Source organism: Protopterus annectens, chromosome 16.part0, assembly GCF_019279795.1.
Source record: "Protopterus annectens isolate FY-2018-M chromosome 16.part0, PAN1.0, whole genome shotgun sequence".
Classification (NCBI taxonomy): Eukaryota; Metazoa; Chordata; order Ceratodontiformes; family Protopteridae; genus Protopterus; species Protopterus annectens.
The window spans coordinates 438474924-438488329 of NC_056750.1; positions in this window are offsets into that span (position 1 = coordinate 438474924).

Consider the following 13406-nt stretch of genomic DNA (forward strand, 5'->3'; position numbering starts at 1 on the left):
AAAAGTATGAGATTAGAAACTGAACTAAATAAAGTAATTCATAAAAATAAGCATTTCATGGATTTGTTGAAAAGTGGAATAACTTACCATGTCATTTAGAAAAGGATATATTTTCAGAAGAGTTGAATAAAACACCCCGTTGTTTCAAGGGTCTAGAGATGCCTAAGATTAAAATCCATAAAAATGTGTATGCCATGGATATTATTCTATAAATATCACATCAGTAAAGCCTATTGCCAAAATCTGATATCAAGAAATGGCATTTTTAACTAAGTAGCTATTACCAAGTTATCTTCAGTAATCATATCCACATATTCATCCATTGCTTGGTCCTCTATAATGCCAGACTGGTTAATTCTAGCTGAAATTGTCAGTGGTGGCCCTGTCATAATTCATAGGTTCCTAGGTTAGTACTAAGTTAACTGCCCTTATGGGCCATTTTTAAGCCTAGCCAGTTACCCCATGTCAGAATCAAACCCTGCACCTTGTGTTTCTAAGATAAGCACCTTAACCATTACGCCAACCTCCCACCCCATTCAGCAGGTGTTTGCTCATTTTATTAGTTCTCTGTACCTTAAGCCAAGATTTCTTGGTATCAGAAAGTTTCCTGGGTCCAGATAAAGGTCAGTATATGTTGTTCTGTTCTTTTTTTGTCATAGGATGATGATGTGTATCCTGAATGACCGTGTCATGCATAGCACTGCAGGTGTGAGTCTCATAAGCATTGTTTTATTGCAGTTTTGTTCTAGCAGGAAATGACCTGCACCTTGAGTTCACAAGTCTCTTATTCCTACAGCATGTGAGAGGTCCATGCAGTAAAGCTTTTACTACTCCTGGGATGTTCTGACTGTGCAGTGGACTCAAGATATCCACTCCATTTCTCACCTCCCTGCCGATACTCTGACATTGTACACGTATGTACACACAGATTATAACATTAAGAAATGTCTTGCATTTCAGCAGCAACTCCCCACATGTTTTGCCATTCACGCTTACCGCAAAGCTTGCTCTGACTGTCTCTTGAATTTTTAGTAAGGTGACACACCAATGTACAATGCACAGTCTCATTTTGAGAATAATTCTGATTTTTTTCTTTGCTACATCCCAATGATTAACTGATCATTTCATCAATTGTAAGTTATTTTTGCTAGTATGACTCTTCAATTTGGTTTACTGGTAAAGTTGATCTGGCTTCCATCGAATCCACTGCACCGAAGTCTGGAGGCCGAATGGTGACAATGTTGAACCTGACATTGTCGAACTACAAATCTCGACCCCATCTCGACCCATGTCAAAACCTGTTCCGAGGTCGAAGTCGAGATGTATTTTGACAGTGTCGGAATTCGACATCGTCACTTTCACAGATGTGGGTCTGTGATTCCATCATTCGACGGAATCCGTATCAACCTTACCATGGTAAACCCTTCAATTCATACTTTTCCTTGTGCACACATGGTGTTCACTCCCAAGTGAAGATGGCAACATTTACTGGAAAAATGTGATCCATTTACTATTTTTATATATGTATGTATAACACCTTATGTATGCATGTCAGTTTTACTGTCCTTGTGTTCTTCCTGGACTATTAGAAAATTCTTATCAGATGTCTACATGTCTGTTTTGTATGAACTGGTCAAATGTTATAATGACCAGTGAAAGTGTTCTTGATATTAATATTAGTAATTTGTTGATGCAAATAGTTTCTCAGTACTGTTAATCTATAGCATATCTGAAAGTAAAACAACTTTTTTGAGAAGATGACAGCCTGTGTTCAGCTGAACCTGCCTTCCATCATTTGCAGCAGATGACACGTTGTGTCAATAAGACTGTATCCTGTAATCGTGCAGATGAAGTTTAACAATGATGCCCTACCAATGCTATTTTTTCTGCATTTGTCAGTGTGGTCACTTATGTGTTCCTTTAAAATACATCTTATAATTTCTAAGCAGAACATCACATTCCATACAGGTATCACAGATGACAGAGGGAACTGCTAGGGTATGCTCAGTCTGTGAAGCGTTTTCCCTGCCGTTAGATCCATGATTGCTAACTGCATTCAGTATGTCTGTGACCTCTGTGACCCACAGCAGTACATGGTGCCTCATTTACACTTGTTTGAAGAACTGGTAATATCTGTATTATTAGTGCCCAGAAGAAATTAGAGGTACTCACAGAAACAGTGTACTTTATGAAGGGCCTGTGCACAGAAAATTGTGGTTCTGCTATTCTTCATCAGTGTAGAAGTTTCAGCCAGACTAAACAGATCCAGTGAAACAGCAGCAGGTCACAAATATCAAACACAAGTTTTTTTGCAGTTCCTCCCCCCACAGTTACAGGGACAAGCCTGTCTGCACTCTCATCTGGAGGGCTTCACCTTCACACTTATTACTTATAAATATGAAAGAAGAAAAATGCAGGGAAAAAGTCAACCCAAATTCAAATAGAAAATGTGGTACGTTACTATGCACTAACAATCCAGCTGGCATGAAGTACAAATGCAAATGACCTATATTGTATAACAGCACTACCCTAGTTCAGAGACAGATGTGTTGTGTAACAAAACTGTGCACTAAACTTATATTAACTTGCAGCTGTAGACATGAAGTAACAAGAGGAGAGGTCAATGTATTGTCAAAGAAGCAGAGACTGTGGTCCTCACAGTGCTCAAACTGTCCGCACAAGTAGAAATTACACACTCACACAGACATAGACAAACACTCATATCTCCCCCCACCCCCAAAAACACAAACATAGATGAGAAATGAAGTAAATTTCAACTCACGGAATGTTTCACTAGACTGGCAGGCCTCTAAAACATCACTTTCTGTGAAAATATAACCTAACCTATGGGGTACGTGATCTTTTTGTTGGAGGGGATGTGTGATGTTTCCCTTGCACAGTAGCAGGGAATTAGTTCCTTCATTCAGAACCTTTTTGATCAAACATATTTCAACAAAACAGATTCAGTGACTCGTGTTTTTCCAGCTATTATTTCCATCATCTGTATGAAATGTGCTGCAACACAGCATTTTTCCATATGTTTATATTTTCAAACTTCAAATCAGTTTTGCATCTTTGTTCTCTGGCAAGTTTCACTTGCCAGCATGTGTGAAACTTGTACACTCTCTCAGTTACATTATATGTACCAAAGCCTTTTTATCTCGAAGAAGCTAAAAAAATATTTCATTTTTGCATCATTAGTTGTACTTCCATTTATTTATTTATTTACATATTTATTTTTTCTGTTTGGTAAGTAGGCTGGTCCAAGGACCTTTTTCAGCCACAACGTAGGTGCAAAGGCAGAAACTGAAATATAAAACAAGCAACTTACACAGAAGGAGATCACAGCAAAATGATGCATCACTTAAGCAAGTGAAATCAGTGGACAAGCACAGTTATTGCATATATTTACAAAGATTAGACATTCCTTAGAAAACAAATGTTTTTTTTTTTTTTTTTTTTTAAGACAAGTACACAGTGATTGAAACTGGAGATAGTCATGTTTACCAGAGTTGAAATTAAAATATATTATATACATATATACAGTATATACAAATTATAACCCGAGCAAATGCAGAATAGCCATAGTCATTCCCTTACATAAGGGACTACCTTCCACAGACCCATATGTCCAGCCTCATATCATGGAACTAGCCATTAAGGGCATAGTGACCCAGCAAACATTGTAACCATCTCAGTTTGGAATTGTCGAGGGCAGGTCAACCTGGTGGACTTCTTTCAAAAGGCCAGCAAAGCAATGGATGAAGGTAAAACAGTACACACCTCATACCTCAACCTGACCAAGGCATTGGCATGGTAGAAAACCTAAATAAACTAGGAATAAACCAGTATGTCAACTACTGGATTGCTAAATGGCTCACAGATAAGATGCAGGAGACCAAAATAGAAGAAGCCACCTCCACAGAGAGACCAGTCACCAGTGGTATCCTCCAGGATTCTGTGCTGGGACATCTCCTGTTTTGCATCTGCTTTCTTAAGTAAAAGCCAATATGGGCTCCAGATGACTAATTTTGCAGATGACTGCAAGCTGGGAGCAGTTACCGAATCCCGAAATGACTTAAATATCCTGCTGGAATTGTCCCAAACAAACAAACTAATAACATGCCAGAATCATGTACTGAAACTGAAAACTAAAAAATGCATTATTGTATTCTTTGGAAAGTCATCTACCCTGGGGAACTACCACATTTGCAATATGCCCCTGAGAGTTGCCCAGTTGTTTGGGATTTGGGAACTTGTGTGGACAATGACCTGTTTACTGTATTTAAGCATTTCACATAAATATACATCATACACCCACTTACTGCACAATAATCCTGCTCCCTCAAATTCAAAACAGAAAAACATCTATTTAACTATGTACATAAACAACTTGAAAACTCCAAAAATTGTGTATATATAAATCAAAATCATCTTTCTTATTTCCTTTAACAAGGTGTGCAGTGAGATATAGCGGAACATATTTGGATAGGTGACAATCTACCCATAAGCCCCATTTGAGCGCCACTCGTGTTAATCTTGCTTGCAATGCATACACCACAGGCCCAGCTCTGACATCCTATGGGATATCATAACTACCTAAAGTGTCCTAAACTGATGGTGCCCATTTAGCCAACATGAACTTTCTTCCATTGGGGTCAGTATCACTACATTTCAAATCACACAATTCTTTCAGAATGGTATGAAGTTCCTGAGGGGAAGGAGATACCTACTGCTTCCAGGGCCTAGAAATAACTTTTCTTGCCTACTAACATCATTAACTGAAGTAATTCCACCTGTGGTCCTCTTACACCTAGGCTCTAAACCAGACACTCTAAATTAAAAAGTTTTTTCGGCACTCCTGTGGCAGAAGTGTGCTGATCTTATCTGTCTGAGTTTGGGATTGCTGGTGGAAGGCGCATTGTTTGTTTTCCTGATTGGTAGATAGCTTAAAACTTGTTCCTCTTAGCTCATATTTAAGCTTCACATTTAAGATAAGCTACTCTCCAGGCAGCAGCAGTTGTCAGTGTCCTGTATAGACACAAAAGTATTGAAAATTACTTTTTCCCTAAACAGTTGTCAGTGAAACCCTTCCCGACTTTTCTGCTACTCTAGCAGCAACTCAGTTGTGCACTGAGCAGCACTGCTTTATTGCTTATCCTTAGCCTACACATATTATAGGTCTCTCTTACAGTGTCTGAGCTACCAGCACAGTCCTTAGGTTCATAGGTTCATAGGTTCATACTAGGCTATCTGCCCAAGGGCATTTATAAGCCTAGCCCATAGTTATGTGGCTTTCGCCACCCCTTTAGTTTGAATAAAAACTATGCCTATCACCCATCCCTGTTATCATGGATGGACAGTTTCCCATTATCTCTCTGTCCAGCCTGATGGACATGGGCATCCTGAGGGAATGTAGCAATTGTCTCATGTATACTGATAACCACTTATTCCTAAAATAAATACTTTATATGGGAGATGTAGTAACACTATGAAATTGAAGGAAAGACTCTCACATACGGACAAACTGAATGGCAAATAGGTTGTCAGCACATACATATCACTTCCCATACTAAATTAGGGCATGACACATAGCTCAACATATGCAGAGGTACTCTCCAGTAACTTACCAAAAGACCGGAGGCCTTCCAAACGGTGCTTTCAGAAAACACTTACACATACAAAAGTGCTAAAAACAAACACAGCTCATAATAACAGACACACACCAGTGTCTCAGCAAATAAGTCCATAAGGTGTAACACCACAAAAACCAATGTGCTGGTCATAGGAGACTACATAAAGAGACACAGGGATGTTCACCAGGCTGGATAAGGAATGGGTTACAGTTAGCTGCATGTCAGGTGCCAGGATTTGTCAAGTCACTCAAGCACTCAATTCACTCGACCACAAGTACTTGTATGACTTTGTTATAGTCCATGTGGAGATTAATGACTTGAGATGTACCTCACTGGACTATATGAAGAGAGATATGACTAAGCTTTCAGATTATGTGTCACAAGCAGGTATAAGCCTATCCTTAAGCAGCATTCTAGCTTCTCCAAGGATGATGCCACAATGCAAACAATAAATTATTCACTTTAACAATTGGTTTAGCTTCTGGTGTCAGTCCAAGGGGATCCAATATCTGTCACCCTAGGAGGACATAGTCGACACGCCAAGGTGCTTTGCAAAAGATGGCCTGCACCTGTCTCCTCTAGGCATTCAGATACTGGCAAGGGGATTAGCAACCCCTATTGTGCCTTTTTTACGTAGTGTCAAAATAACCAACCTCCCAACGTAACAAAATCCTCTCTAGATAAACTCAAGGTATGGCTGGTTAATGTTAGGAGTCTGAACAAGAAACTGCACTCCCTGGAAGCACTCCTCACCTTGAAAGATGCTGACATCTGTGTCGTCATCGAGACATGGTTCAAAGCCGCTGAAAATCCCCCAGCTGTGCAGGACTACAACACCTTCCATAAGTTCAGACCACAAACTGAGCATGAAACAATTAAAGGACGAGATGTATGTCTTCATTAAGGATAAGTACACCTCCAGACTGGTCAAACAGTATGACTCTCTTGATTTACTCCATGTCCAATTAACCCCAGGCAAAATCCCCCACCACATCATAGCTAGCTATAGGTGCCCCACCATGAACTAGGAAAGCATACCGCATACCTAGGGTTACTGGAGACTCCTACCTTTCAACTGCCCACATTTTCGCAGCATGTCTAGATTTTTACATCAAAATGTCTGTCTGTTCCTCATAAACCTTGTGTTTTTCTGGCAAATCACTGGGGTGATCTGAGGAATTAAATCACTAAATAATTACATACATTCGAGGTTCAGACATTATATCCTTTAGAAAATGAATTTTAACACAAACTCTGTTATACCAGCTACTTTCTAAGTTTATAACAACAATATTTAAAATCTGTTCCTAATTTTTGCCCCTTCTTCCATTCTATCAAGGTTTGTCCAGATGTCCAGATTCTTGGTCTAAGAGGTATGAGTCACTTACAATACAGCCCAACACTTTAGTCTTGGGTAAGTTTAATTATCCTACCATCGAATGGGAAACATACACAACCACAAACATGCTGGCTCACAGGTTCTTGGACTTTGTCAATGCAAATGCTCTGGAACAGCTAGTCAGCACACCCACAAAGAACTCAGATGTCCAGGATATAGTACTGCCTAACATGGGAGAGCATTGCAACCCCCCACCTTGTGTGATGTCCTCTCTGGTAAGATCGGACCATAAATCAGTCTCTTTTGATGTAATTAAAATGCCAGATACTCCATCAAGCTCAAAAATGCTTAAGAATTCTTCCAAGACAAAATGCCACTTATTAAGTGATGGTATAGGAAGTTTCAAAGCCCCCTCATCAACCAACCCTGGGAACTGTAGACCAACAAGCTTGACTAGCCTCATTTGGAAGGTCATGGAAAGAATCATTATGGACCTTATCAACAAGGACAAAGGTAATCTCCAAACTCTGGACCCAACCCAGTTTAGATTTATTAAGGGTAGATCGTGTCTGTTAAACCTGGTTGACTTCTTTGAGAAAGTCACCAAGGCCCTGGACAAGGGAAAGGTGGTGCATACCACCTACCTTGACCTTGCCAAGGCATTTGACAAAATCCTCCATTCAGGTGTTATAGAGAAACTCTCCCAACTGGGTATTAAACCCTATGTCACTAAATGGGTAGCCAATTGGCTCACTGACAGGACACATACTGTCAAAGTAGGTGACTTCACCTCTAGCCAAACACCAGTCACCAGTGGTGTACTACAGGGCTGACCAAGTTCACTGATTGCAAATTGGGAGCAATTACTGAGTCCCCCAATGATGCTAATGTACTGCAGAAAGGGTTAACACACACAAAAGAATGGTGCTAAAACCACAGGTTGAAGCTAAATGCATTATTATTCCCTTTGGGAAAGCTGACATCCCTGCTAGTTACAATATACACAGCACCCCCCTAAGAGAAAACCAGTGGAACGTGATCTGAGTACTCAGGTTGATAGCAGTCTGAACTTTGATCACCATGTATCCACTGTGGTAAGGAAAATCCTTCTATGTGGCACATCTCATAAGTAGATGCATCGCATCTAGATCTAAGGATGTTATAATTCCATTATACGTAGCCCTCATCAGACCAATAATTGAGTACAATGCTCCCTTTTGTATATATCTCACCAAACACCTGCAACAGCTGGAGAGACCACAGAGGTTTCTTACCAAAAAAATACAGGGTACAGAAAACAAGTCCTACACAGAAAGACTGAAAGCCCTGTCACTGTATTCTGTCTCCTACAGACTGTTGAGGGGTGACCTGTGCCTGGTCCTGATGGAAGTGCTACATATTTGTAAATCAAACTGGTCTATTTTACATATCGATGATAAAATTAGAGATTATGTTGGAGAGAAACACAGGTTTTGTTTTAAAAACAATAAGTCCATAAAGCAGCATTTGTGCTATTTACAAAATAAGTCTAATAGAAGAATTTATGCTCGGATTGGCACTTTTCCATGCTATTCCTGCACGTTTATTTCTGATAAGAACTTTTTTGTACACCCAGATACCAACATACATTATATCCCTGACCTATATGCCACTTCTTTACTTAACGTTTTGCGGGGTCTGTTTATGTTTCTATGTAGGTAAGACAAACAGGTCTCTGAAAGAGCATGTACTCAAACACCTAAGTGATATACAGAAAGGCAAACTAACTAATGCTTTAGCTAAACATAGCATTCACAGACAATTACATAATTTTAGATTTTTAGTATTACAACTGCTGTGCAGAGATGTAAGAGGAGGTTACTTTAATAACATTACTGAAACAGCTGAAATGCAACGGATTATCAAACAGCAAGCAGATAAATGACAGGCTTGAATGAGATGGTATCTTTAAAACTGGCACTTAGATCACATGATCTTTATTATTAATGTCTCTGTTAATTGATACATTAAATGATTAGATAGTGTATAAATATGATGCTCATTTTGCGTTTTGTATTCTGATCTGATGAAGTGTCTTTTAGGCGTGAAAGCACTTATTGTGTGTTTAAACGTACATTAAATGTGGATTTTACTGTTTTAAAGTCTGTTGGTTGTTCTTGCTTTTATTTATTTTTGCATCTCTGGATTTGTTGTGGACCTACCTTTATTCATATTGACAATTCATTACTTGCTAATAGCTGGAGAGACCACAAAGGTTTCTCACCAAGAAAATACAGGGTACACAAAACAAGTCCTACATGGAAAGACTGAAAGCCCTGTCACTTTATTCTGTCTCCTAGATGCTGTTGAGAGGTGACCTGTGCTTGGCTTACAGGGCAGTCTCTGACCTGGCCCTGATGGAAATGCTACACATTCATAAATCAAACTGCATGAGGGTCACCTTCTCCAGAGATCTTAACCTAGCCTCTGACATGAACAAATCATGCTGGAGAGAAAGATACATCTCCCAGAGACTATCCCTTGTCTGGAACAAGCTTCCCATTCATGTGAAGCAGAGCACCTCCCTGACCCTCTTCAAATGTAACTTAGATCAATGGATGGATGATTATAAATTCACTCCTGGGATGGCTCCCATGTCCCTCATGGACCGAGGCAGTCGGTGATATGGACCGAGGCAGTCGGTGATAATTACCACAGACTTGTACCTCTGCAAACTTTGCTCATCTAAGTACGGACATTTGGGGCAACTTGCTATAAATATGGCCAGGCCTGTCAGGGTTCTTGGGACATTAGCCTAGTAGCCTCCTATGAACCTGTGGTTTGTCCAGTTGAAGCACTGGCTCAAAGTCTCATAAGAATATGACATCAATTAGAACCACAATTCCCTACCAAAGTTTATCACACAAGACCAAATCTCTCTCTCTTAAGAGAATCTAGCTCTTTGTATCCATGTTTCCAGCTTCCTAGAAAGTTATCTTCACACCTCCAGCAGTACAGAGATGTTCCAGGAACCAGACAAATCAACCCTGAGGATGTATAAAAATACATGAATAAACACTGCCATCCAAGGAATGTAAACTTAGACTTAGTTGTCCACCAGGGAACCTTAATTAGAGATTGCAATTGATTGCAGGAGAGACCAATACCCAAACTCCTTTCCCAGCACAATTGATGGTCTTTCTAGTGTCCACTAGTGGTTTGTAAATAGATGATATTAAGCCCTTTGTTAAAGGACAAGCTGACGGAAAATCCAACCAGGCTTTCGCCCAATCATTCCAAGTAATGTTTTTTTTAATTTTAACATACTCATCATCTCAAATAACTGACAGAAGGTCCATCCACTATTCTCTCCACCTCAAATGTCTCTATATATTCCTGGAATGTAAGCATGATGTTTCTTATTAACAGTGGTTCCTAGTAAAATAAACCCAGTAATGACTGTATGTGTTAATTCAGGCAATCTGTGAATATCCCATGTCAAACTGACCATAATAGATAGTTAATCAGCAATCTACCCAGCAGTGCTACTGTCTCTAAACAGAGTTTTCACAGATCAGAATATATACAAAGAGACTCTAGGAACTGAATGAGGAAGGGTACCTACATATTTCCAAAGACAGCTATAGCAGCCATCTACCTCCTTTGAGTGGGATAGCACAGTGTCCTTCAATACTAAATGAAAATTCCAATTTGACAACAAAAAAGGCTATCTTCACCTTAGCAGCCAGGTTATAATTTGTGAAACCAAGCAAAGCAACACACCGCACGTCATGAGGACAAGCAACTCCCTTGTCAGTGGTGGCTTACTCTTGTCCCAGATTAATCAGAGTAATCATATGCATCAAGATGATTAAAAAGTTCTTGGAGGGGAGACGGTGGAATGCCCTGATCATGTCATACAATACCAGGGGCCAAACAAACCAGGAGACTGCTTGAACTTGCTGCCCAAAGTCCAGACATACTCCCGTCTCTTCAAAATTTTCTTAACACGACACAAGATACACTGAGAAGTAGCTCATGACATAAACTCCAAGCTTGTGCTAAACCATAAATATATTATTTTATTGTATTAGCCAAAAAAAGAAGAGTCTACATCACCTCCCACAGAAACATGACTGATTTTAAGCATTTACGCTTTATCACCATTTATTGAATACCCCTCCAGCATACCAAACTCATTTATTATCTGCATCACTACTTGTAAATCTGGAAAATCTGGCTCAAACAACTAAAGTAAAAGGTCATCCACATATAAGGCCATCTTAATTTGGTGATTTGCAATCTCAAGGCCTGTAAATACTGCATTTCTAAGTCTGGCCACCAATAGTTCAATATACCAAGAAAAAGGGAAGGCAGGAAGCAGCCATCCCTGACCTGTACCCCCATAAATCTAAAAAACTTTTGAGAGCCCCAACCATACTTTTACACAGGCTTCTGAAGAACTGTACAGGTTCTAAAGCAGATCAACACATTTCTTTGGGAAGGCTAATCTATCCAGTACAGCAAATAACAAATCCCATCCTTCCCTACCAAAAACCTTCCTGGCATCTATACTCAATACTAATAACTGTTTTTCTTTGTTTTTTTAATGGAACTCTACATCTACAGTTACCAGAACTGTTTTGTTTAAATTCCCAGATGTTGCTCTACCTGGGACAAAAGTCATGAGTTGGATGTGAATCATGGAAGGCAAGATGACCGATAGCCTTTTGCCAAAATGTTCATAAAGAACTTATAATTGTAGTTCAATGTTGGAATGGCTATATATAAATCAACCGATGTAGGATCTTTACCCAGTTTTAACCAGAGTAGTTACTGCTTGCTTCTAAGGAGGCAGGGTAGCTCCTATGCCCAGGCAACCTTTTCCAGACCAGTGAAGCTACCTATGAAGTTGGCTTCAACCATTTCACAGACCTATAGGGGTAACTCCTCCAGACCAGGTGTCTTACCTCTGGCTTTCTCTTTCATGATCTCAACAATCATCTCTATGTTTATTAGTGCAATCAAGGAATCCCAAAGAACTAAATTAGAAGACCTCAGCCCCAAGCCACCCAATAAATTAAACATCTCAACCTAATGAATCTGGGTAGGTACCTCAACTTTGTACAAACCTGTAAAGTTGTGCATAAAAGTGACCAGATTATCCTTGGTGATATCCATCAAATCCCCCTTTTCCAAATATCTAATTCTAATGTAGTAGCTGGCTGAGACCTGTTGTCTAAGCCTAATAACCAGATGCCTCATTACCCCTTAGGGGAAGATTCAAAATGAGTAATCTTTAGGAGTTTGGGGGCCCTATAGACCCTTCCAGATAGAAGTTGGTCCACAGCATCCTGAACCACCCTCAACCGATCATCCACCCCAGTAAACCTTTGTAACAACTCATACTGGACATTAAGCAAGAGTGTCTGTAAATCTGTAAAAACATCTTCCTCTCTTCTGTCTCATCCTGCTTAATCCAGTCTGTCAGTTAGGCCACAGACAGTGCTCATGCCATTCATATAGCATATCTTAACCTCCCCAATGCATTTGATACCATGCCAAATGCTAACAGGCTCCCTATATAGTTAGATGGTTAGCAAACTGGCTGAGGGACAGCTGTGTCCTTGGAGATAATGAAGGTAATCAATGGAGTCCCTCAAGGAAATGTACTAGAACCTCTTCTATTCAGTATATACTTATCTGATATCCAGATCAAAAATGGAGATCTCTGGTTAACCAAGTTTGTGGATTATTGTAAACTGGATGTCATCCTCAAATCCCCTTCTGATATGCAGAAGCTACAACTTGAAGTTGCACATGTTAATAACCAGTAGTGCATCTGAGTGGAGCAACATGTGCAACTGCCCCAGATGCAGAGTGTTGGAGGGCACAGTCTGATCGGCTATCCCTCATCCCAATTGCTCTTAGTGTAATACTACATTTTAAAAGCCATGTTTAAATTTGCAGTCAGCCATGAGTGCTTTAGTACTCCATGTGTGGTCTAACTGCAGTTTGCTACAGTTTAAATACAAAAAAACTTTTTAACTAAAACCTGAGTGCTGTATTGCTCTGAGTAGAGTATAAACTGTACCAAATGCATGATACAGTTTAAATGTAAAAAAAAAAAAAAAATACTAAAACATGAGTGCTGTAGAACTCCATGCAGGGTATAAACCATATCAACTGTTTGTTACATTTCTAGCAAGCAGTTTGCTACAGTTTAAAAGAAAAAAATATTTTTTAATTTCATTTCTTTACCTGTAATGTCAGGAAGGAAGGTTGGGGGTAGAAGACAAGACCTAAATGGCTGAGGCAGGAGGAACTGGGAGCATGTCCTGTTTGGTGAGCCAGTAAAAGGAATGGCCTTTTTTTTTTGCTCTTCATTTGATGAGTTTTGGGGGTGGTGTGTGGGGTACATTGGGTACTGTCTGCGAGAAGCATCTTGCAAG